Consider the following 26,091-nt stretch of genomic DNA (forward strand, 5'->3'; position numbering starts at 1 on the left):
AAATGGAATAGAAAATAAACTTCCCTCACAGTAACGCCTTCTCATAGCTCTTCTGTAATTTTGACTTCCTGAAACATTTATGAATTTTACTTTCTTTTTTTCTACGCAACATGTGGTCTTGCTGGAGAAATTAGTCTGGTGCCTCTTCAAAAGCTGAACTTTCCTTATCTGAACAGTGTCTGTTCAATCTGACAGATACGCTGCTTTATTAAATTACTTAAAGACACTGACAAAGCCCATAACTATGAATCTTAATCTTAAAGACCTCAGTTCTAATTTGTACAATGGCTTCCACTAGATTAGCACAGAGAAAAGATAAAGTGAAAAGCTGCCTCTGTGCAAGCCAGACAGTGCACGGCAGAGCCCAAAATCAATAAAAGTAGCAGAAAGTCTGCTGCTCTCCTTTAGGCATTTACTCATGGAGTGAAGGCATTTGTATCATCAAGTTAACTGGGTTCCAGAGCAGTCTTTATACGGGATTTTCCCTTTCAAGGAAGAGCAATTTCATTGTGGAAGCAATAGTTTTCTTCTTCCTCTTAGCAGAAAAAAGACATAACACGTTTATACATGTAATAATAAATTCCTGTGACTCATTTTATATCCTTTATAAGAGCAATTCTGCTGACAGAGAAAGGGAATACATAGGGTTTACCTCTTGGTCAGCCAAAAAACACTTCTACCTGTGTGGGAATTTCAAGACCTATTAGTCATCAGGGCATTCTTAGATTGTATTCTGTGGAGACCAAAAGCTAGAAATGTTGTAGTTGGTTGCGATTTCATATAAATGAGGATTTTTTTTTGAAATGTGATCTAAGTTGTGTGACTGTAGAGTCATAGAGTCATTCTGGTTGGAGGAGGTCTCAGGAAGTCTCCAGGTCAACCTCCTGCTCAAAACAGGATCAACAGTAAATTTGGATGGGGTTGCTCAGAACTTTGTCTAAGGTTGGATCTCAGAGGCCGCCAAAGCTGGAAAATCCATGGTCTCGCTGAGCATCCTGTCCCAATGCTAGTTGTCCTTGTAATGAAATATTTTTTTCCTTATATCCAGTTGAATCCTCCCTGTTTCTATTTGTGACTACTGTCCATTGCTCTCCCACCACGCACCTCGTTAAAGAGCCTGACTCTGTCTTCTCAGTTGTCTTCACTTAGCTATTGAAAGATTGCTATTACGTTTCCCCCAAGACTTCTCTTCTCCAGACAAGAAAGTCACAGGGGGAAAATGCATTTGCATTTGAAACATAATACACATTTGTGACTCAAGTCCAACACCAAATTGTTTGTTTGTTTCATTGCCATCCTTACAAACAGACACCAGTGAAAATGAAGTATTACTTTGCTGGAATAAAATGCCAGCATGGAAAGTCAAAGCAGCATTACTGAAAAAAAATCCATTTCTTTATATAAAAAAGTTTTGGGGAACAACTTGATAACCAATGCTAAGCTGAGGCATAAACACGCAGATAACTAGTCACTAGTGAAAAGAAATTGTATGGCTTTTTAAAGTAACAGTAATCTTATTCTTTTCATAGCTGGATGCAGAACTACTACCTAAACCAGAAGTCAAACGTTACTAAATTCATATTCACTTGCAGAGGGAATTTGCCTTTTTTGTAATAGCCTTCACAATGAAGGCACTTACTGTAGCGCCACAATATAGAAAGCCTTCTGCAGAACTAGGTGTTTTTGTGTGTGGTGTCCCACAATAGATGGAGCAATTAAACTCTTGACCACTGTGAGAGACTTAATGCCTTCTGATATATTACCTCCTAGTAGCAGGAAAAAAAAGATTTTGTCTCATTTTCTTATCAGGACATGACATCTTTCATTAGTGCTGGCTGTGGAGCTGCAGTAGTTCACTATGCATTTCTGGAGCAAAATGCTTGGTGGTGAGAAATAGGCATTTGGGTTTTAGATGGAATCATAGAAAAATTTGGGTTGGAAGGGACTTCTGGAAGTCAGCTAATCCAACCTCTTGCTGAGCACTGCTCACCTCTGAGAAAAGCCTGAGGACATGTCTCTAAGATGAGATGAGTCCTGAGCTTCTGTTTCTTTCCACCGGCTGTGGAGGGAGAGGAGCTTAGATGTAGATATTGATGCTCCATACATATGTTTGTGGTACTGAGGAGCAGAGTAGAAGCCAGAGCAGTTTCTTAGTCCCCCAGTATAGAGAGCATTTCTTTTTTATCACATCAGGGTCCTATGCAGATGGATCACGCTCTCCATAATACTGTCTTCAGATAACTTGAAAACTCACTGTGGCTTGTTTAGGCTGGATGTGAAGCGTAAGCAATGTGTTCAACCGCTGCAAGTGTAGTCTTCTGCTGCGGACAGTGCCTTGAATAGCATACAGCTTATCAGCAGGTGGTAGGAAAGTACATCTAAATAGCTTAGCCTGAATCTAAAACCTGTGTGATAATGGGTCAATAATTATTTGTGGTAGTGCAATTCCTATGTTTGCACCATGAGAAATGAGGACTTTTAGGAGGTTGAGTTTACTTAATACTGAATTGCCTCTTGTAAAAAAATTCCCAGCCACCTGTGTATTTTCTGCCTCTGTACACCTACATATGTATTCATACTGTCTAGTAAAAGGCTTCCGTATATAGGCAGGCATTAAGCATTTTGTGCCATTTCTTATTTAATTTACAAGTCAGTATGAATTTCCTTTATCCCTTTTTAACATCAAGACAGTAGCTCAAAGTCACATGCGGGTTCTGAAGATACTCCGTGTACTTGGATACTCCTGTAGCGCAGAAACCTTTACGGAACTTGGCTTCTGGTAAATTACATTAGAGAATAAACTTAATTTATTTGATTACATTTGCCATTGTGGGACAAGCATGAGCAATTTAGAGGATTAAACTGGAACTGCACAGAAATGTGAGAAGTCCATTTAGGGCTCTCAAAGTTTGATTCTTTTGATAAGAGAGTGTCTTGTGCCAAATGAACATTGGAGTGGCCTTCTGATTACTTTTCAACTGTACACTGTAATTTCATTATGGTAACCTTGAATGCGGAGTTTTATCCATTCCTTACAGGGTGACTCATCTCTGCTACTCCATTACTCCATAAAGGGTCAAATTTTGGATGACTCCCCTTCTGTTACTCAGAGTGAGAAGGGAGCACAGCTGCTGTTTCAGGCACTCTACAGCCCTCCTCTTTGGCTGCAAACTGTATGACATTGCTGGTGCACTGTGCACCGTGACTGTAGCAGGTTTCTGAGCACAAGAGAAGGCATTTAAGCATTTCTCTTATGTCTACCAGCCATGACTCTATGGTGAGTCATATCTTGAAGTTTTGTATTATCTGAAAGATGCCATTGTGCATGTCATTTATAGATGAATCTGCAGTTTGCTGTGAGCACATAAATTATGCAGTAATATGCTATACAGTTTGAACAACAGTAACTTTTTTCTTTCTCTTTTTTTTGTTTTTCTAAATTAAATTGGAAAAGTACTGTATTAAATGCTTAACCATTAAACAGAAATAGAAGGGCGAGAGTGTCTAGAGAGTTGTAATCCATTGCCTGTATATATGTCAGTCAGAAGCAATTGTATAGAACATCTCAGACAATGAGGATGTAACAGGCAGAGGACCACCTATCACCTATATGCTGTAAGGGAAGGATCACAGTTTAAAAAGCACTTCTCTCTGGGAAGGTTTGATAAGTCAATCACAGTAGTGACCACTTTGTTATCTGCTTGACTAAGGCAAGAGCTAGGGTCATCACCTTCTCTTCCACCTAAATGTGAGTTTGACTGAGACTGAACGCTTCCTGCATCTTGTTATTAATATAATGACATTTACCAAATCGAAGGATGTCACACAGGGAACTCATGAGACAATGCAATGTCCAGAGCTCTCACAGTGCCCCTAGAGCGCTCAGTGACTTCTTCAGGGTTTTCCACCTTTCAGTAAGAGCAGGGTGATAGTCGGTGCTTAAACACTCAAATCAGTGCCGTCATCTCTCTTTTCCACCCTGCAGTCTATACCTGCTCATACGACGATCTGCCTCGGTTTCTTTGGAAAAGCCGCTGTTACCTCCCCAAGCATGGAAGCCAGAGGGTTGACATTTGCTTGCAAAGAGCTGCCTTAGTGGTGTGTTATTATGAGGCAGCACATCTGCGCTGTGGAGGTTATGTTCGTCACAGTTGCTGCTTTACTTGATAATTCTTTTGGCTTGGATGATACAAATTGCACTGGGAAGTGGCTATCAGTTTGCACTAGGGAAAAGTAAACAATTTACTTGACTTCTCTGATCATCCTAGAGAATTTTTATTTTTTCTAAGACTACGCTCTTTTTAGTATGCCACCCCTCAGTTATTTTTCCACTTTCAGAGAGCAAATTTCAAGGAGAGAACCTCATCCATCTTGTCCTGAATCTGCCAGAATGCTGTAGACAGCTGCGCTACCTGGTGTTTATAGGGCCGGATTGAACCATCGATTTTTTATGTGGAACTCCCCATTGTCCAGAACAAATTGTACTGAGGAAAAGCTAATGGCATAACTATGGCCCTTATAGAAGAATAAGGCTTGGTTTATCTGGCGTTTTATTTTGTTTTACAATCTCTGGTTAAAACAGTTCTCTGTTAGTATGGATTTCTTTCTTTACCTTGCTTTCAACCTTTTTGTAGCAAAGTAGTTGAGAGAAGAATGTCTCAGCTTTAGAGTATGCAGCAAATGGGTTACTGCTGTTCTCATCTATGACAGATTAATAAATGGAAAAATTACTTAATGAATTATTTCTGTGTCAGCTCAACCCTTTGACACTTGAAATTACTACACCACCTTTGAGAAAGAAACTCATGCTGGAAACTGAGTCGTTTTGGAGGGAGATCTTAAACAGCTACTGCCGTATCTCTGTGCAAAAATGAGGCAGTGTACTCTTAACCAGTGGTTATTTCTCAAAGTTAAGCAAGGAAGGTGAGGTTGGTTGGCTGAATCCTATGCTTGATGTACAAATGGGGTTCCCACAATTCCCACTCTGATTTGTAAAAAAAATGATGTCTCGAAGAAATGGAGGGATGTGTGCCAAGGGTGAAGCTATATGCTTTACCTTTAGAACAGCTAGTGGTCCTAGTAACTGGACTGTGCTCCAAATGATAAATTTTATATCCTGTTCTATAAGGTGGTGCGTAGATTTAACCCTCTTTCTCACATACAAAGTGGCAATTTTCTAGCACTGTCTGGATGGAGGTGGGATAGCAACATAAGACTACTAAAGACCAGAGCTATCACGTATCAGAGAGGCAAGACTGTGTAAAATGACAAAATAATCATAAAAATATGCAACCCCCCTTTTCACTCCAAATATAAATCTATAATAAATGCCAGGATGGCGGAAATACAAGACAAAGAAAAGGTATATTAATGATTTACTTTAAATATAGGAATTAAAAATAGAGAGCTACCAACCATGAATGAATCATTCTTTCTCTTGGAAAAGAGAAAGCTTGTGATGTGTTTTCTGCTTTCCCAGCAGCTTATTACAAGAATATGTGGTACTTTGACACCTCATTCAACTAGAGAGAGATTGAACTCTGCCCCCTTAAGGTTTCGCTGCAGAGATTCCAAATTTTGCACCCACAAAATGATAGATGCCTTAAATTAAGGTCAGGGAATGTTTTCTTAAAATCTATAAATGGTTTTATTACTATGTGTGCTACTGGGAGTCCTTTTTACTGTTTAATCATAAATATTTCCTTCTATGTGCCAGTATTCTAATAATTTCTGTGTTCCATCTTCATTCTAACCTCCCTGCCACTCACTGCAAGTATTCATTTCGCTATTTTATTTACTTAAAACATTCCTATAACTTTTCTTATTTTTTCTTAGGTCATTTGTGAATCTTTATGCAAAACTGGAGCAGGGGGGGGGAAGAAAATGTTTTGAATAGTTTCAGCTCAGGGAAGGGGAATAAAACACAGAACCATGCCAGTTTTTGATGGACTGGCAGTTTTAATTCCATGGTTAATAGTAGTGTACTGTAATTCTACTGTACAGTACAGAGTATATTCTTCCAGCAGAAAAAAAGGGTCTCATGATTTATCCCTTAATGGCACTGAACATCTTTTGTTGCCCCCTATTTCTTTTTTTGCAAGCCCATGGGAGAAGCAGCTTGCTTCCTTTACAAGCTTGGAGTCTGTTTTCTCCCTTCAGGAAAGAACCGTGTGTTTCTGCATCAGCATGGCTGAATCATTGCCATGCTGGTTGTAGATGCTCCTGTTTTACTTCCAGGATAACCCAATAGAGGCTGGCTTGCCCCATGGACAAATGTGCAGAGTGGTAGACTGAAAGAGTAGTTTTCCAAGGGCTGACCGCTTTTGGGGACCTTCGATGGGCAGCAGGGTTAGGTGTGTGAGTCTGGGACTGAAAGGTGGCAATCACTTGTCTCCTCTAGAGCTGAACTATTTGATCTCCTCAGCTGGTTCTCAAGCTCCCTGTCTACTACCTGAGTACAGCAGTAAAAATGACAAAGACAGATTAGCTGACCTTGAATTTGCCTGTATATTCCCTCTTTAGGCTTGTGAAAGTCTTATCAGGACCTCTGCTTGGGACCACAGACATTAAAATAACCCTGCTTGAACAACCAACTTTGAAATTAAGTACACACAGGTGGAGGGTAAAGAGTTCTGTTGTCAGAAGTGTCTGAATGGGACAGTCTGTGCAGAATAAAAGCAAAAGGGTGTGCATTCTCATGTGTTGCTCCTCTCTCTTGCACACTGAATATCACAATGCTGGTTTGGATTATAGGTAGATTTCAGTCTGTCTTCCTGCAAATCACCTCTGTAAATGTGCTTTTTCTTATCAAATGAAAACTCACCAGTGATAGAAAAATATCCTGACTAGCCTGCGAGGTGAACAGCCTTGTTAATCCATCTTATTTTAGACACTGTTCCCAAACTACCAAATTTTGCAGATTAGTTCTATTGCAATTTGGGCTCAAGATAAAAGGTCTGGCAAGAATAACTGGAAAAGACATTCTTAATGAGGAAAGAAAAACCACCAGCAGAGTTACTTCTATGTTTTTCCTTTGAATAAGATCCAGCACCTTTATCACACAGGAGACTACATGTACCTTGTGAATAAATTAAAGCCATTCTTACTTAGTAACTGTAGCAATCAACTGGGAGAAAGAAAATCATTGGTTGCAAAATTTGCAGATGACCTCAAGCTACTAGATAAGTAAATAAAGACAGGGACAGGCTAGTCATACAGAGTGAGTTGGATTATTTTGTAAAGTGGGTTGATCCGAGTTGTGGGGTTTTGAAGACAGCTGAATTCAGGACTGTGGATTTTGAAACAAAGAATGTGGGTCCCACTTTTGAGGTAGGATACTGTAATGTTGTGACATCGAAAAGATCTTAAGAGAAAGGTATACAACTATCGGGATAGGCATTTCCGTTGAGATAGTTAGCTGAAGAGCTAATGTGACCTGTGGAGGTATAAGCAAAGGCACAGGTAGGAGGAGAGGCAGGGCTGTCTGTGTAACTGCTAGCAAGGCTGGCACTGGAACACTTCAGCTCTGGGGTCCCCATTTTGAGAGCTCTGCTGAAAAATTGAAAAGGTTTTAAGAGTCTAAACTGTAGTCTGGAAAACAGGTAGAAACCTGAAAGCAATTAAATTATGCAAGTTGCAGATGTGATTTCTTTGTTGCCTACAGATGCCTACACGTAGGAAAAGTTTTGGAAAACCAACAGCTCTTTAATGCAACAACAGAAAGTATAAGGAGAACTCAAGACTGGGATCTTTGCTAGGCAAATGAAGATTTTAAACAAGATGCAGGTATTTTAAATGGTGAATATGGCCTATCTCCTGGAGCAATTCAAAGTAGATGTGGTATATTCCCGTTGCTAGAATTTTAAGAAACCTGTCTGGATGTGTTTCTGAAACACTTGATTGAGATTTAGCCAAAGTTCAGAGCTGATATGGAAAACATTAGGTGAAGTTCTAGTTCCAGGGCTTAGACTAAAAGATCAATGGTTCCTTCTGGCTCAAAGATTGATGAGCTTTTGAGAAAGTCCTGTATTAGTCAAGAGGGATACTGTCAGCATCATTGACTGTGTTGAAAGTGGTATTATCACAACTCTGGTTAGTATTTCAGTATTATTAGACCTTTTAGCCAAGGAAGCTGTACAGTTTCAGATGCATGACTGGGGACAGGAACCTCTCCCCTTTTTCACTCCCAGCTGCCCCTCTATCTAATTTGAAAGGCGAGAGGAGCCATAGGAATCTCCTGACAGCAACTTCTCCCCATGGTGGAGCAGGATGACAGCAGGACTCTGTCCATCTCCATCAGTGGCCTGAAGTACATAACTTGCTGCGTCAGCATAGCTGTCCCCCTCACTCACCCACACATTCCCCATAAAACCCTGTTTGTTCACCAGCTCTGCTCTGACGGCTTGGTGTGCAGAAGGACGATTGCTGCCACCTGAGGCTGGGAAGGGGTAAAGGGGCAAACTGTAGTGAAAAGACCGTGCAGGGAGCTTAGTCCAGCTCTGGGGAGAGGGAATAGGGAGGAGGCACAGGTGGAAACACAAGGGGACCAGGCAGCCAAGGGCTGGACCGGGGACCAGGATTTGAGCTATGGGAATAGCTTTACCAGAACTAATGTGGAAGGATTGTAAGGAGACTGACAGTAGTCTCAAGCTCATTTGTCCTCAGAAAACAATGTCCCATTCTGATTGCACCTACTAGCAGAGTTACAGGAACTTCTTGTTCCTGGCATTGGATTTCATCTCAGAGTGAAAGCCAGTGTCCATTGCCTGTGAGTGGGGAGGGTTGCCTCCATACTACACAGTTACCCTGTAAGGGCTCTTTTCTAATTTTTATAGAGTCCAGTAAACACATGGACAAGCTTTTCTGAACTTAGTCAAAGATCTGTGAACATCAAAACTCTCTCAAGTTTGTAAATATATCTCAATATAGAGCCCAGTTGCTTTGATTCAAAGAGCTTCCCAGTAAAGCAGAACATAGCAATTATGTCCATATCCAGAAACAAATTATGTTCTCCTTGTAATTTGGTTTTGATGTTATGTTCTGCAGTTACCTCCTTTGGCTCTGAGTCATTATTTGTAGTGGAAATACTGACACATGTAATGGCTTATAACAGCATATGGAAAGCAGTACAAAACTTTCTACTCTTCCTTCTGCCTCTAGTCACCAGGACTCATTCACTCATCTTTTAGCAGCATAAAAACATTAGGCTGCATATAACCATAACATATTTGTGTACACCTGGGGAATGTTGAAAAAGCTTCTTTCACATAAGTGATGGTGATTTTTAGTCAGGCTGAACCTCATACATGTGGAGCATTTGACAGCATGAAAAACTTCTGAACAGTAAAGGCTTACCAGGGGTGGTTTTCTCATGTCCTTAGAGTTTTTGTGTAACTTATTCCACCTGCTCTGTGAATTCCCTCTCTGACTTCTACACAGTTAATGCAGACTGGTTCTGGAGATGACTCTAGGGCTCTCATTGGAGCTGTATATATATTTTCTTCACTGCAATCTGAAAACCTGGAAGAATGGATAACTCTTCCTAGTACCTTCTTGCAAAGCAGGTAAGGGGAAAAGAAATGGATTCCATTGAAAAGCCCAAGAACTGCCTTTAAAAAAGGTCCTGTTACAAATTCAGCCAAAGACATTCTACTACCTCTGTAGGCAGCACCAACTTAAAAATAGATGAAACTGCAACAAATGGCAACTAAACATTGTTTTGTTCCAAATTTAGAGAAGCTGTCTTCCTTCACTTCCAAGTTGGCAGACACACAGTTAAAAAAATTACTTCTTTCTATTTTTATTGCCAGATTTCAAGGTGTAGTTGAGTCTAGTTATCTGTGTTAAAAATATAAATCCATATATTGTCAGTAACATGATAAATTCCCATTACTGAATTATAGTAATCTATACTAGTTTTGTACTTCACCATTCTCGGTTTCTTAAATCAGAAGATGCTCACTTTTCAGACAGCTGATTTTAATCTGTATGTTGTTCTTCAGCATCAAATGTTATTAGACTGCAGTAAAGACTGACACTAATTATCAGCAATCTACTAAGAAACAGAAAATAAAATCCCTCTCTAAACTTACATAATCTTCAAAAAGCAATGGTGTTTTTCAAGATTTTGTTGCTGTGACTTTACGTGGAATGTAGTCCATGTGGAATGTAGTCCTCTGTGTTGAGATTATGTCAGTAGAGTTCTGTTAAACAAGGAAAATACTGACTCCTGAAAATTCTAATTATATGTATTAACATCTAAAATTCTATTCATGCCCCTGACAGCTAGGAGCAACACTTGAAGCTATATCTATAAAAGTACTCCTGACTCATTGCCAAGGAAGGCTATTGCAGTGCAGCATACTTGTTTGCTGAGTAGAGCGAGAGTGAGAAGGCATTTAGGTCCTGAAAATCCTGCTCCACTACCTAGCATGGGGCTGTTGTGAGCTGCTACGGCTGTGTACTGCCTGCAGTTCTCCTTCTGCACATCTGCATGACTGCATGGGCTCAGCAGGACAGAGACTTCACAGGAGACCAGCTGGGAGCTGGAAAAGATTCATTTTTCTGCCTATATTCCTCCAAAGGGCTTGATCTGATAAGCCTTTTTCTTAAACTCACAGCACGTTCCCACAGGCTTTTTGTAAAATGCAGCCATGACAACCATGTATTTTTTTAAAATAGACAAGAAGTAGGTATGGTGTTCCATTTTAATTAACTTGCTAGTGATTGGACCATTTGCCAAGAAATGGGAGGTTTTCTGCCTTTTGAGCAATTCCTCTTCAAACCTGAGAAGGTTCAGACCTGTGTGTCCTATCATCTCTTAGGAAAAGCTATAATTATAAGATTAAGCTAGGTCATGGCATCATCAACTCTTCACCTGTTGGAAACAGGCCACTTTGCTGAAAACCCTCTGTGAGATCCACTGGGTGAACAGAAAGAGGGTCTGTGGCTGGTGTCTAGGCCAGCCACCAGACTGGATGGATGCTTAGTTCCCAGGCTTGGATAAAATGGGAAAGAGCGAGGACTTGAATTTGGGGGGGTCTGGGCCAGGGTCACTGCTTGCCTGTATTTTGGTTTGATTCATCAGGAACCAAACCTTTTTTTAGTTTGTTTGCTTGATAATTTTTTACATGTCAATAGATTCAATACATAACATTTGCACTTTGCATTACAGAAGGAACTGTCTCACTTAACAGCTAACGGAGAGAATAAATCTTTAGAACTTTACAAGTATCTTTGCAAAAGAAGGCAAAAGAGCCAAAGAAGAAAATGCAGACCTTTGAGTCTGCATACCAATAATCACTGCAACCAACAACTGCGCAAAGGCATAGGAGTTTACAGAAGTTCTCCTTCTGACTGGTGATGAGAAAAATAATTATGAAAAAGCATAGATATTTACTCGACTAATGATTTGAGTTGTGTAGAGGAGAGTTCAGGCCTCCAGCTTCAAAGTACTTAGCTATCTCTGTACTAAGAAATGGGATGTGCCTGATGCTGTTCGCTGCACTGGGGCCAACTGGTAAAGCAATACTGGAATTACACTGTAAAGTTCGCTTATTCTCTAAAACAAAGTGTTTGAGTGAAGGCTGGGTGATATCAACCTCAATGACCTTTGAAAGGCTGCTGTTATTATTATCTCATGTGACAGAAAAGGGGAAATTTGCAGAGGATGGTACAGATGCTGAACTGGGCAACAGTCAAGATCAGAAGAAAAAGTTGTTCCAGTAATCAGTGACGTGACAGTCTGCATAGAAATTTTAGCAGAACAAGCTATTGTGCATAAATGGTCATCTGCAGTTCATTTTGTGTCTGAGGATGAAGTTATTGAGCAAAACGTTGGAGGGGGAGAAAAAGTGCCTGGCCAACGGTTATGGGATCCTCGTAAAAAGATGAAGAGGGAAGAGGAACATCTTCTAAAGAACATGCTGAAAGGTGATTGAAGGAAGAGAGTGAAGAGAGAGAGAGAAAGAGCAGAGCACATGGTATTGGGAAGCACTTCGCAGACCGTATTGCAGGCATCTAAAGGGATGAGGGAGGATGGAGGTGGATCCTAAGCCAGGAGGGGAACTGCCAGAGGCACCGGTCATAGTCAGCTCAGTGGAAAGACACTGGGGAATCAGGCTGGAGAGAGGAGAGGAACACCAAGATGGTTATTATAGACTGTGTCCCCACTGAGTCTAGCAATCAAAGAGAAAAAGGGAAAGAGAATGAGAAAGGGACAAGCTGATAGCTTAATGGAGGGGTTGGACTGAGATATGTTTACACTGTAGGTAGAAGAAGCCAGAGATGACTGAGAAATCAGAGAGACTAGTAAGGAGTAAGACAGGGGTGTGTTCAAGGGGGGTCAGATGGGAGAAATTTGGGACCTTGTCTATACAGAGAGGGAAATGGCAGGAAGAAGAAGAAAGGACCTGAGGATCTGTCCAAAGGTACAGAACTGTACCACTGAAAGTGTTGGTCCGCTTCAACAAAACCAGTGGCATAGATTCATTTAGCTATGAAGATTGCAGAACTGTATTTGCAACAGGGGACTGGGATTTCTACAAGAAGGTGTAATGTACAAGCAGATGCTGGAGACACGTTTGTTGGGTTTATGGGTAAGGCTTAACAGGGAAGGAATGGGACAAAAAGTTTGAGAATGGAGGGTAATGAAACGTGAAGATCATCAGACACAGTATATGAATAAAAAAAAGGGGGGGGAAGTATATAAAGAGGGAAAAAGGGCAGAGGAAAAAAGGGAGCTGGCTCTGCCAGTTGATGGGGAATCATTAGGGAACAAATGGCTGATGCTGAAGGGATGACCAAGAGAAGTTTAACCACAGTGAATTTAGAGAAGCAGCAGTGCTGCATGGAGGCCAACTCCAGTGAATAGCTTTCAGATGGAGCACTGAATCTTGATGAAGTAAAGATCTGGGGAAACATACAGAGGAAGGGAATTAGATGGGGGAGTTGGAAATGCTGAGGATTAATATGAGGAACTGGAAAGACAGAAAGAGGGAAAGAGTGAGGGGGTAGCTGATGGTGCAGACTTCCTTTTGGAAAGGCTTCTTTAATTGTCAAGGCTGTAGCAAGCAACTCTTCTTGTCCTCTAGGAACTTTACCCTAGAAGTCTTATTTAACACCATAATTATATCATTTTGTGCTCAGTTAGCTTTATAAGCCTCAGAGGAGGATCATGAGCATCCCTTCCACACAACCCTGCATTTCTCTTGCTGTTAATTTAATGCTTATGAAGAGCCCATAAATTTGTATTGATCTTTTTTTTTTCCTCCTTGCAGGCTTCAACCACATTAGTATATGGAACAGATGGGAGTCTTTAACTCATTAGAGGGAGCCAGTTTAATAGTGACCCCATCAATCTGTTCTATTTTTACCTTGGAGACAGAAGTTTTTCTGTAAAGGGTGTAGTTATATGCATCCGCTGTTGCACGTGTACCTAGACGGCAGGTTCTGAAGTTACTGGGGCAGAACAAAAGGAAATGGGAATGTGGCAGGGTGGATGAAGAGGAGACCTTTTGGCATGCTACCAAGCAGAAAGCTTAACTAGAGTGAATTTATAACTGTGCTGCAGTCACTTAAGGAAAAACAAGAATACACAAGCACAGCTTGGTATGCTTCAGAGTTTGACCTGTTTGTGTTTTAAAAAAAAATAATTAGCTCAACTGATGCATACACCACCTCTTCTAAATTTAATCGCTCTGGTACAATTAGAGTAATTTTGTGTTTTCTGCTTTAGTGCTCCTCTGAAACTATAGCATCTGGATAGTTTTAAGGACTGATTTGGCTCAGTAAAACAGAAAAGAAAAATGTGTACTCCTGTGATTAACAGCTTCCTTTCATCAGGATTGCTTTCTTTTCTTTTGTTTTTCATTGCTGAGTCTGGCTCTCTGAAAGGTTAATGTATTAACTAACAGGGAAAGTCTCACTTGGAGGATTACCACACATAACGCACAAATAAAACACAAAAGAGTGAGACATGGAAAACAATATGGCATTCATTTATTAAACAAATTAAGTTTGTGCAACAACAGTAGCTTTATTTCTAGTAATTAGCACAGCGTACAATATAGCAATATAGGGGTTTGCTTAATTTGGGAAACTCTTGGAAAGATGGCTGAAATGTGGGGCAACTGCATATACTGAGTAAAACAATTACTGGATTTTACAACTTTATTTCAAATCGAGACCATAGACTTCAAAACACTGAAAACACATTCTATGACTGCTCATTTGAGCAGCAAGTAAAACTTGAATTGCATTCATGTTATTGGAAGTGCATAGGAAAGTGTAAGGAAAACAAAAACATGACTGCAGAATACATTTGGTTTTAAGAGTTTATATTGTCTCATAAAAACAGTAAGAAGAAAATGTAGATATCATCCGAGATAGAAACAATTATAAACTGGACAACAGATACATTGTGTGGTTTTCTTCCCATATGTCTGGTTGGTAGGAACAGGACCATAAAAATAGATCTTCATTCTCTTAGAGATTTTGCCTTCTCCTATTACTTATCGCATAATGTGACACCAACATAATGTCTGTAGCAGCCAATTGTCATATCCCAGCCAGATGTTCCAGCCAGAGAATTGGCTTTTTAGTGACAAGCCATTAATTCCATTCCAGTAACTAATTACGGTGCCTTAAGCTGCGTCTCCAAAATAGATTCTTTTTACTTTTGCCCTCACAAAGAACTGTCATACCATTTCCTGAAAGTTCAGTTTCCTTTCAAGTAAGTTTCCAAAGAGGATAAATGAATGTAATTCCAGATTATAGCCTGAAGTAAAGAATAAACTGCAAGATCAGATAAATTCCTATTCCAGTTTTCATAAAATAAATAAATGATGTAAGAAATTGCTGCAAACTTTTTCTAAATATGTGGTTGATTAAAAAAAATCTCTAAATCAGTGGCTTCAGACTTCCTAATTGCTTAGTACAAAGGCTTTGCAGAACATAAATAAACATTCTACATATATTAGTTCCAGCTTCTTTCAAATTTGAATTTATTAGTAACACATTTGTTATTTATATAGTTTTCTTTAAATAAAATAAAGCAACAGGTGAAACATGAAAGTATTAATGATTTTAACAATAGGTTTTGTAACTGGCCATTCCAAATCGTATGCTTATGTCCCCATAGGGGGAAAAGAACCCCCAAGACTTAGTCAAGGATTGAAGTAACTTAGACACAGCCTAATTTTTGTTTTAGCATCTGTCAGTGAGCAGATAATGAATAAAACACAATATTGTCAATGAGTATTGATCACAGCATTGTTTTCCTACCCAGACGTTTTTAAAGGGAAAGTGTGATTAACTGCGACACTTGAAAAAAAGATTACAGATTTCTTAAAACCTAGCATAATCAGTCCAGACATTGCCACGTACACTGTGCAGCTCAGACCACAAGCCTGAACCTCAGCTAACTTGCATCCCAATACAAAAGTAACATTTGCCACGACAGTCCTCGGTTTATGGTGAAATACCAGAAATGTTCTGGGACGTGGTGCAACTCTAAGAGGTGGGCCAGGACCAAAGCCCTTGCCTACAAAAACAGCTGAGCATGGTTGCAAGTGAAAAACTGCTTTCCAGAAGTGTCGTGCCCACAGCTAGGAGGTTATTCTGGTGAGGGGAGATGTTCTCCGCTCTCTTGGTGGAAATGGACCTGCTGTACTTCAGTAATCAGCCGAGGGCAGAGCGAGGTTAGGAGGAACAAATTACTCTGTAGTATGGAGACTAGCGCTGCAGGTTGGTTAGAAAAGCTGGAGTCCAGGCCTCGCTCCAGATGTTGTTGGTGTATTTTAGCAGATGGCTATGTAATATAAAATCTTGATGAGGTTGTTGAGGTGTGGTTGGTCCTCAGGATTTCCCTCTTTCTGAACAGGGCAACCCTGCAGAGCCAGAGTCTGGCCTGTGGTTTTTGGAGAAACCAGGACCATTCTTGAAGAAAAAGCGGCCTCAACTCCCTTGACTTCCAGAAAATTCTGAGCCTGCCAGTGCGCATTAGGCATGTTTTGAACTGGAGGGCTGACAGGAGGAAGGTAAGGGAACGCTTCAGAGCTGGGCCTTGGCAGGGCCTAGTCTGAGGCCCGAATCGGTCTGCCAAAATGGCGTCACGCCTGAGCCGGGAGTTTGGAAATGCAGGCCTCTGTGGGGCAGGAGGAAAGCACATACGCTGCTGTGCATTAAGCAGTTTCTAATGCTGCCAAGCAGAGGTTTCTGGACTGCGTTTCTAGATGCTGGTGACCAAATTCCTCCTGTTCCAGTAGCTCCGAGCCAGAACTCTTGGCTGCGTTTGGCTCCGAGCGGCCCGACCAAATAACATAGGACAGAACCAGCTACTGAGTTTAAGGCATTAGTTAACATTTTAGTCTCCAAAAGTGAATGCAATTCAGTCAAATACATGGTAGTTAGACCAAACATAACTTTTCTTCAGAAAAACAAACAAACAAAAAAGGAAGTGAGCATTTCAGCTGAGAAAGGACTATAGAAGTTGATCTGTGTAGTTAAAATGTACCTCAATCAAAATCAAGGGCAACCCCCCCCACTAACTTCACCTGAGAGAGGAATTCAGGTTTTTTTTTTTCCCTATGCTTAATGTTCTGGCTGGAAGGTTGAAATCTCTTTGAGGTGATTTCAAACTTGTTTGTAGAGACAGATTGCTTATTTAAAATACAAAGTAGTATTACAAGACTGATAAACCAACAAATGTAATTTTAAATGTTCGTAATGTATACAATTTTTTAATTGTCTTCCTAAAAATATCCTACAAATGACAAATCCCAGACTTTCCCCCAGGTAATCTTTGAGGCCTGATATCAAAGGATGAATATGTGTGTATGTAAGGATGAATACGTGTATATGTGACCAAACATATTATTCTGTCATAGGTTACCTTACAGCAATGAGTCTTTTATGATTTTAGATGCACATAGCCCCGCTTAAAGTTTACATAATGCAATGATACCATGACAATTATAATACCTTAACCAATAAGATTTTTTTTTTTAGAAAATGCTGCCTGATTGTAGCTTTGGAGATTTACTTAATTTAGAAATTAAACTGAGGCCCAGATTGTTATATGTTAAGATCCAAGAACCTGATGAATTGCTGCTGTCAGCTACATGCAAATTATGTCCAGAAGCAGAGCTTTTGCCTTCACTTCCCAGACAGCATAAAGTTAATGAGCCAAACACATGAGGTCCTCTTATAAAACCAAAATAGAAGGGAAAAGAAAATTTTGGACTGGCAGTTGTTCAGATATCTTGAGACTGCTTGTAAGTATGACCCAAAAAAAGAACAAAAGCCAGAGGCTTTTAACAAATCAGAATTTGTTGTCAGTGGAAGGACTTCATGATGGTACCAAGTGCAGGGTGGCATTTGTGGAAGGTTGTGGCGTTTTGATCTAATTTGCCATCTATCAGTTTAATGACAAAAGTTTCCTGTAGCAACTCCAGCTACTTTGAAGGAGGCACAAGAGAAACTGAGAAGTTGCTGCAATTGGTTTAAGTTGGTTAGAAATGTGGACATTTCTATGTATATCTGCTCTGTGACTGTGTCCTCTCAGAGGCCCAGGAGTCCTACCTTAATTACTTTGCAGAATGAGGCAGGCATGTCTTTCTCACTTATTTTGGCATGTTTGAGAGACATTGGGTTGGGGGGGAAGAGGAGCAGCAGCTTCCTTTTCTTCCTCAGGGGCTGTTTTATGGAACAGAATATCTCTTTACAGAGCTACTGTCACTCTGTTTTCCTGGTACAGAACATCCCAGCTCTTAGCTGGCCATGGCCAGGACTTCTTACAAAGACGTGTGTGAAAAGTTGTATGTGGAACTGTTAAAAAGCAAGTAAAACTCCAAAGCATAAGAAGAAACCCCAAGACACTGGTTTCTAGAAGAATTTCAAAAAGAAGGGTGTGGGAAGGACAAAATGTTGCCAGGTTTAATGCAAAGGCAGATCTAAGAGAAGGAGACCTCGAAGGTGGGATAGCTACAGGATCTACAAAAAGAAAATGACTATGTCATGGAAGAAGAGGAATGTATGTATCTCTGCTTACGATAAAGAAGTTGTGTTGGTATTTGTCCCTGCCAGTTTTGAATTTCCCAAATGGTGAGTCCAAACATTTATTGGAGAGCTTTAAGGAAAGAAGATTAAGAAAATCAAAGTCCAGATTTGGACTTCAGTGACAATGGAGAATGTGTAGAGAGATTATAGTTTTGTTTTAGTAAGCTCGATCGTCAGTTGATGACTATCCAGTTAGCAAGGAAGAACCATGGCGAGTGAGTCACATTCTCTGTTTTCAGATGTGATCCTTTCACATTAGGGTTGTGGACAGCTTTGTGTGAAGTGGGGAATGGTTTATTGCTGGTGGTGATTTCCATGCTGTCCATGGTCCAGGGATAAATAACTCTGTTGTCGAAGCTGTCAGTTTGTTACCTGTCACAAACAATAGATTACACTTGCTTGTTTGTTAATTCTATGTAAGTCTAGCTTCTGGAGTCACCCTCCTAAAACATACACAGTCTTCCTTCAGGCTATGTTGTCCTTATAAATGATACAGCTACAGCCTTAATGGTTTTTGCATCCTTCTTCTTTAACTTCTACAAGTCACGTCTTATTTCTCTTGCTGAGTTTGGCAGTTCTAGTTATTGAATTAAAACTTTATATAACTATACTACCACCCCCTCAAAAAAAAAAAAATCATCGACCCCCTTCTTTCTTAATGTGTTTCAAGATGAGGGCCAATTTAAATCAGCCTGGAGCCCTTCTGCTTCAACATTAATCATGAACTCAAGAAAGCCATGTGTATTAGCACTTTTTGCTATTCAAGAGCTTATGTTTTGGTGGTGGTAAAACTCAGTGTTTTAGTAATTTCTTATCCTGGAACTAAGCCCCAAACACTAAAAATAATTGTGTGCCCTTTGCAATTTGTTATCCTTTATTAAAAGGACTAGAAACTATTGTACAAATACACATTTTCTAATCTGTAGCCATTGTAGATCAGACTTGTGCTGCTCAAGACTCCTGTGTATCATTATGGCGCGGGGAAGGCAGACACAATTTCATCAGGGCGAGAAGATGGCATTTAGCTCTCCCCCTAGAATGATCTGAAGGCACTAACAAGTAGGGAAGTAATCATCCTGCATGCTTGATCTTGACTAAGGAAAAAAGTAGAGAATGAGCACAGTGAGAATTTCATGTATGCATCTCTCTCTAATGATTTGGTGGACCTCTTCCAGGATATACCAAGGACAGAAAGGCCTTGTGTTCATGTGGAAAAAACGGGTTTTGATGTGTTTGAAAATGCATACTGAAGTGCTTGGAGCTATGGGCGGGAGGCACTCTGCCTGACTTCAGGCATAGACAGCATGGGAATCTGCATCCTAAACCAGGATGCCATCTGACGTCCAAAGGTCAGCTGAATCCCAGTTAGGAAGTCTACATCGCATCTGCAAAGCAGCTGAGGTCAGTCTGCTTAGTGGTGACCTTGGCAAAATAGCCTTTTTTAACTCACCAGGTGGCTCTTAGAGAACTTGGCCCACGCACTGATTTAGCATCCCCTTCCAAGTGTGAAAATGCAACGGGCTGGCCCAGATCCACTGATGTCCCACTAACGTCTGAGTTCCAGTGCACTCATCTGCTTGTTATTCCTGTCTCATTTCCCTTTCTAGTGAAAAAAGGCCAAAACAAGGGGAAAGAGCCTGGACCTTGTAAGTTTTCCAGTCCCTGAAGCGACTTCATGATTACTTTTGTTTTGGTTACAACAGACGCCTGTTAGATGACCTTGTCATCAAGATGACCTTCCCTGCCAGCAAAATACTTACTTCAAAGGAAGTAGCTTGTTGGCTGAGCCCATAATTTTTAAATAGTGCAGGATTTCAGCCAAGAGCCTACTATGAGACAATTTATACTATAGTGCGTGGGAAGATGCACCAGAGAAGGCCATGCTTTCAGTAAAAGTGGTAAAAATTGAACATCCAAAACACACTTGACAGCTAGGGAAAAGTCCAAACAAAGAGTTTCTAATTCTCCTATGTTTTATAAATCAGACAGATTCCCCAATAGTCTGTACTTTGATGTATATAGAGCCTTCGTTTTCCTACTGTGGATGTGATTTTTGTCTTCTGAGGAAGGAACTGAGAGTATATCTGCCATATGGTGTTTTTATGTGGCCTTCTTCAAGGAGAAGAGAGTGAGCTCTGCCATATCTTGACCCAGCCAGACACTGCACATTCACGTTAGCTCAGCATCAAGGCTAAATTTATTTACCTTTTTTTTTTTAAATAAAAACTCTGGGAAATAAATGATTTAAAATAAGATGATAATGATGTTATTGGTGTACTAGTGCTACTAAGCAATACATTATTCTGCCATAGCCATGTTCGAGAAAGCAACTTTTAGGACAACTTTATTTACTACCCCTACCTTTAACTGGACTTTCTAAGCTATGAAAGTTATTATGACAATGTCCTGCACATACTGAATTGATACTATCTTTTTGAACATCTTTCTAATACAGCCTTCTTTTAAGTCGCAAACTGATTGCAGCTCTTCTTAAGGGGAAGCTCTTTGAAGTGGGGAAACAGATAAAACCAGGCTTGCTAGAGATAAGCCTGGGGATGGCACACCAATGTTTGAGGGATGGTGTTCTAGCAAGGTTCTTCAGTCTGCCGTCTTGGTGGAGGTAGGCGATGGATAGGCCAACGGCATCCTGGCCTGTATCAGAAATGGTGTGGCCAGCAGGACTTAGGGAAGGGATCGTCCCCCTGTACTCGGCACTGGTGAGGCTGCACCTCGAGTCCTGTGTTCAGTTTTGGGCCCCTGACTACAGGAAAGACATTGAGGTGCTGGAGTGTGTCCAGAGAAGGGCAACCAAGTTGGTGAAGGGTCTAGAGCATGAGTCCTATGAGGAGCGGCTGAGGGATCTGGGGCTGTTTAGTCTGGAGAAAAGGAGGCTGAGGGGAAACTGTATTGCTCGCTGCAACTACCTGAAAGGAGGTTGTAGTGAGGTGGGGGTTGGTCTCCTCTCCCAAGTAAAAAGTGATAGGACGAGAGGAAGTGACCTCAAGTTGCACCAGGGGAGGTTTAGATTGGATATTAGGAAAAATTTCTTCACCAAAAGGGTTATCGAGCATTGACACAGGCTGCCCAGGGAGATGGTTCAGTCACCATCCCTACAAGTATTTAAAAGGTGTGTAGATGTGGTGCTTAGGGACATGGTTTAGTGGTGGTCTTGGCAGTGTTGGGTTAGTGGTTGGATTCGATGATCTTAAGGGTCTTTTCCAACCTAAATGATTCTATGATTAATTGACATGAGGCACAAAGCATAACTATGCCATCAATATGCATTAAGGATGCCACTAATGATAGGAATAAGACATCAGTCAAGCAGCTAAAAAGATGGCTCCAGAGCCATCTTAAAATATTTGCCATTGATTAAAACAGACAGTCAGATCTTGTATAAAATAATGGTTATCTAGTGTTTGTTACCAGAAGTTTAGGTGGTAATCACCAGTTAATATTACAGGACTGTATTTATGGTTTGGATAACAGCAGGTATATCCAGGATATGGAGCAGCTTCGAAAAAAAGATTTCTGTCAAAGATAGTTGCATTGAAACTTAATTGAAAAACAAATCAAAATTTTTATTGGCAGGTACACTGAGACCTTTCGCTGGCATAAATCGGCATAGCTGTTTACTTTAGGGGTGATTTATACCAACTGAAAGTCTGACCTGGTATTTTTTAAAAATGATTCCCTGTGTAGCCAGTCTTATCAGGACATACAGTCATGTATCACACAGTCTTACATGTGTGACATTTTCACTAGTCTGTTTAAAAGTAAACTTTGTGCACTACCTAAGCTCAGTTTCTCTTATGCATTCGTAGTTGACTAATCGTGGAGGGGACTAGGATTTTCTGCAGTGGCAGAGATTAACTCTCACTTGCCCTACACATTGGCCTATATGGGACAACTCAGTAAAGCTCCCCAAAGTGCCCTGCATCTCGCTCAAAAGGGAGAAAGGTGCTGTGGGTGTGAAGGTCCTGGGTTAGATTCCCATCACAGCTCACTGTGAAAGAAATTCTTTCAAAAACTGTTTCAAAAGCAGAATGCACTTCACAGGTTCCCTAGGAATATAACTCCCTGACTCTGGAGCTGCTTACTGCTTCATTCCTGGCTTTCCGACTCCCCACTGTGTTGGCCATTGGAGAGAGGAGGGGAGGAAAGAGGAGAGGGCAAATGGGCCAGCGACAAACCAGATTTCTATGGGAATTGTCCTTGAGTCCGTTGGACATTTTGTCAACATATTCCCTAGAACATTTCAGTTCTGATAAGTCTGGCATTTTCTGTCAGAAAAATGCCAAGTCTAGAAAAACTTCTGCCATGTCAGCTGTATTTTTGAATACATGCCTGTTTACGTTAAAGCTTTTTCTTTGACACACTGTTGCTTTTCAGTTGGAATTAATTGAGATAATTGAAAAAGCCACTTAGAACAAGCAGCCCTGAGAGGCACACGTTGTTTATGTTAACCATAAGAGAAAGACTTGGGGTGATGGTGGCGCAAGACTGTCATTAAATTGGTAACTAGGCGATGGCCGGGAGCACTTGTTAGTCCTGATAGCCGGGCACCAATTCACAAGTGAACAGGCTTATAGGAAAAGAGGGGATCAGGAGGGCCCAGGTCCTTACTGAAGCCCCCAAGACCTGAGGTGAGTGCAGATGCCAGTGCCAGGACCCTCACCCCGGGCAGGGGGCTGAGATGGGGAGTTGCGTCGCTGCAGCGGTCGTCCAAAGAGCAAAGTTGCACCGTAGGGACGGTGCGCGAGCAGTACAATAGCTGACACGTATGGATCATTTAAATTGGTCTACTACTTTGTGAAATGCTGTGTTCGGTGACTGATGTGAAAACAGAAGAGGCAGCTTAGGTATGAGCTATGTTTCTTGGGTTTCTCCAGAGAAAATTGGTTTATCTTCCACTGGTCCATAAATTCAATTTGCCTTTTTGACTTCCTGTATTGATACAAATGGAGTAAATCAGAAGGCGGCTTAAGCAGACATGTTGAGGTAAGCGTTTTTCATTCCCTTTTCTCAATTAAATGAGCTGCAATTGCATTACAGGCGACTCTGCTCCTCCAACTCATAAATATTCTTAATGCATTCTGTCTAGCAAAACCTATGGTGACGCAAACAACTGCCCCCCTGACCTGTCCTCTCCGTTCTTTGCCATATGTTTGGAGAGCTAGGTTTTGAATTGGAGCTATTGCTAGCTGGGGTATGGAAATATTGGGAGTTCTTTGTATAGCCACTTTCTTTCATATGTGGGTACAGACTGTCTAATTGTCAGGTGGCCATTAGACATCAGCAAATTGTAGCTGGAAGCAGGGTTTTATAGTACAAGCTTGCTTTTAAGAGCCATTCTGGTACTGGTTCAAAATTAACTTTCAAAACATTTTAGAGGCCATTTTCTTGCCTTAGAGAAGAGTGCAGCTGGAATGAAGAGGAGATTTAAGGAAGGCAGATGCTTTTGCAAAGCCAGACAGAAAAACGTAAAAAAGTCTCCTACATGATACAGCTTTACATACGCCTAATATACAGATCAAAAATCAATGATAGTTGCAGAGAAAAGGAAAGGAACAAACACCAGTATTTTTGTGGTTTTGAATTCATATAAACTTATTTATTCTGAAAAATGCTGCTTTACAAGCCTCTATAGGGGTAATTTAAAATATGTTCTGCAGCCTACCCATGAACTAGTTGTTCACTGCACTTGCAAACAAAGAGAACATCAGCTCTTTCAGCAGTGTTGTGCTTTTTTTTTTTTTTTTAAGAGCTTTGGCTGAAAGTTTATAAAATAAGGATTTTCTTTTTTAAGCAGAACGATCCTGTTTACTGAAAGAATGCAACAGACATATTCAAGGACTGTCTAACTCAGAGTTTTGGAGCTGCTGTGAAAATCAGTTATTGCTTTCTAATTTCAGGTTTTCTTACTGGCAATAAAATAAACTGATCCTGTCCAAGTATCCATCTTTCTCCTGACATCTGGTAAGGATGAGAGTACTATAGATATTTTATTTTTCTGTCATAATTCAAGCAAATATTTCAGTTTGTAAAGACTATTGCAACACTGCTTTAGAAAGGAGATGTAGAGGTAATATTTTTATGCTGCCCTAGCAACCCACCATAGTATTTGCACTGTAATGATCAAGTTTCCTTTTCCACAGTGAGACATCATTGAAATGGAAGGTATTTTCAGAGCATCAGATGTGGTTTAGAGCAGCAGACAACTTTCCTACCAGTGCTGTGAAGAGCCACAGAACATTTCTTTTTAATTTACTCTGCCTTACAAGATGACTGTAGTCCAGACACTCTGAGATGACTTGGCAAGACCACTGGGACTTGTTCACCCTGTAAACCAGAGCCCAGGCCTTCATCCTCCAGGTTAATAGCATAATCAGTAGGTTACGAAGTAAGATATTTACATTTCTCTTCTCAGCCTTGAAGGTTCTTATCTTCCTGGCTGCTGAGCTGCAGAAGCTTCATGAATGTTTCAGTCAGAGCATTGTATAGACATATGGTGAGGACCTGCTCCTCAGAAACAAGTATTTTTGACACGGTTCAGGATCTAAGGCTTCCTCTTCCCGAAAACATCTCAAGGTACTTTCCACTAGGAAAGGGCACCTCACTCGATATCACAAATGTTCTGTGTCTGAACTCTAGGGAGGAGGTGGAAATTTTAATTAACTGTAATTTCTTGGCTTTCTCTGCAATGCATGGAATATTTTTGGATTGCCCTTTGGAACTGTGCCTAATTCTCTCCATTATTTGTGTAAGGATGCCAGGATGTCTGACCTTGTTCTTCTGAGTTGCACTGCACAAGTTAGAAGTGCTCAAACTTGTACTGTGGATCTAATCTCCAACTTGTAACACAGGGTCCATTAAACAAGTAGAAAGCTAACTTTTTAAAGCAAACATCAACAATGCTGAGTTCAAGGAAAGTCCCACAGTGAACCTTGTGTGATATGTCCTTGCTTCAAGAAATTCTTGTTCAGATTAGCATCACATCGACCACATGCAGAGTAGCTTAAGAGTGCTCAGAGAGAGCAAAGTCAAGCCTGGAGACACACTGCAATCCACCTCCCGAAGAGGAGGCACTCCTGGAAACTTCTCATTACATGGTGCTACTGGGACAAGATCTTTGCTGCCTCTCAGAGTTCTGTAACATCAGTCCCTGCTGAGAGGAGCTTGGCACACTGAAGTTCCCTGAGACCCCTCATCTGTGCTGGGAAGCTCCAGTGGGTGGTAGGAGCAGAAAGGTGCTGATGTGACAGCGTGGCTTGATGGAGTTGGACCTAGGGGGGGGTCTGGATGAGAAAGGCTTTGTATCTGAGCTGAAGGTGTTGCTCCAGGACAATGGAGAGGAAATGCAGTCGACTCAAAACGCAGTCCTGGCCAGTGTTTCTGTCACGTAGCAGTGTTTTACAAAGGAGTTCTTGTGCGCTAATAGAGAGAAGGTGGGTGGCTTCGTGCCATCGTTCCTATCGAAAGATCACTAAAGAGTTTGTATTTACCAATCTGTGCATTTGTAGTTGGTACTGCAGATGCTGTTTAATTGCAGATGGAAGATGTAGTGGACAATATGAATAGTGTGCTGTGGGAAGACTGAGTAGAGATGAATTGTCATTGGTTTCACTAAGAAGCTGCAGCCCAGACTGTGAAGGAGAACGTACGTCCTGCCACTGTAAAGTTCTAGAAATCATCTGCTGAGCTGGAGTAACAAATCATTGCTTTCTTCTAGAGCCTGCATAGAGTGATCTTTGGACTATTTATTCTTAATATATATTTACTCTAATAGTTCTTAGAATACTTTAACTCTGTGGAGCATTGTTTCAAAAATTTAAAATAACTGCATATATGCTATTCAATTATTCTAGTGTAGGTCATGACTGTAATAATAAACACTTACTGTCTTATTTTCTAGATAAAATTATATATGAATGCATCCCATCCATTTCAGCAGACTATATTCAAAGAAAACTATGAACTATATGAGGTCTGACAGATAAGTAAGAGTGAATAGAAAGTTTCCAGAAAGCAATA

The sequence above is a fragment of the Buteo buteo genome, chromosome 25, assembly GCF_964188355.1.
Source record: "Buteo buteo chromosome 25, bButBut1.hap1.1, whole genome shotgun sequence".
In the NCBI taxonomy this organism is placed as follows: Eukaryota; Metazoa; Chordata; class Aves; order Accipitriformes; family Accipitridae; genus Buteo; species Buteo buteo.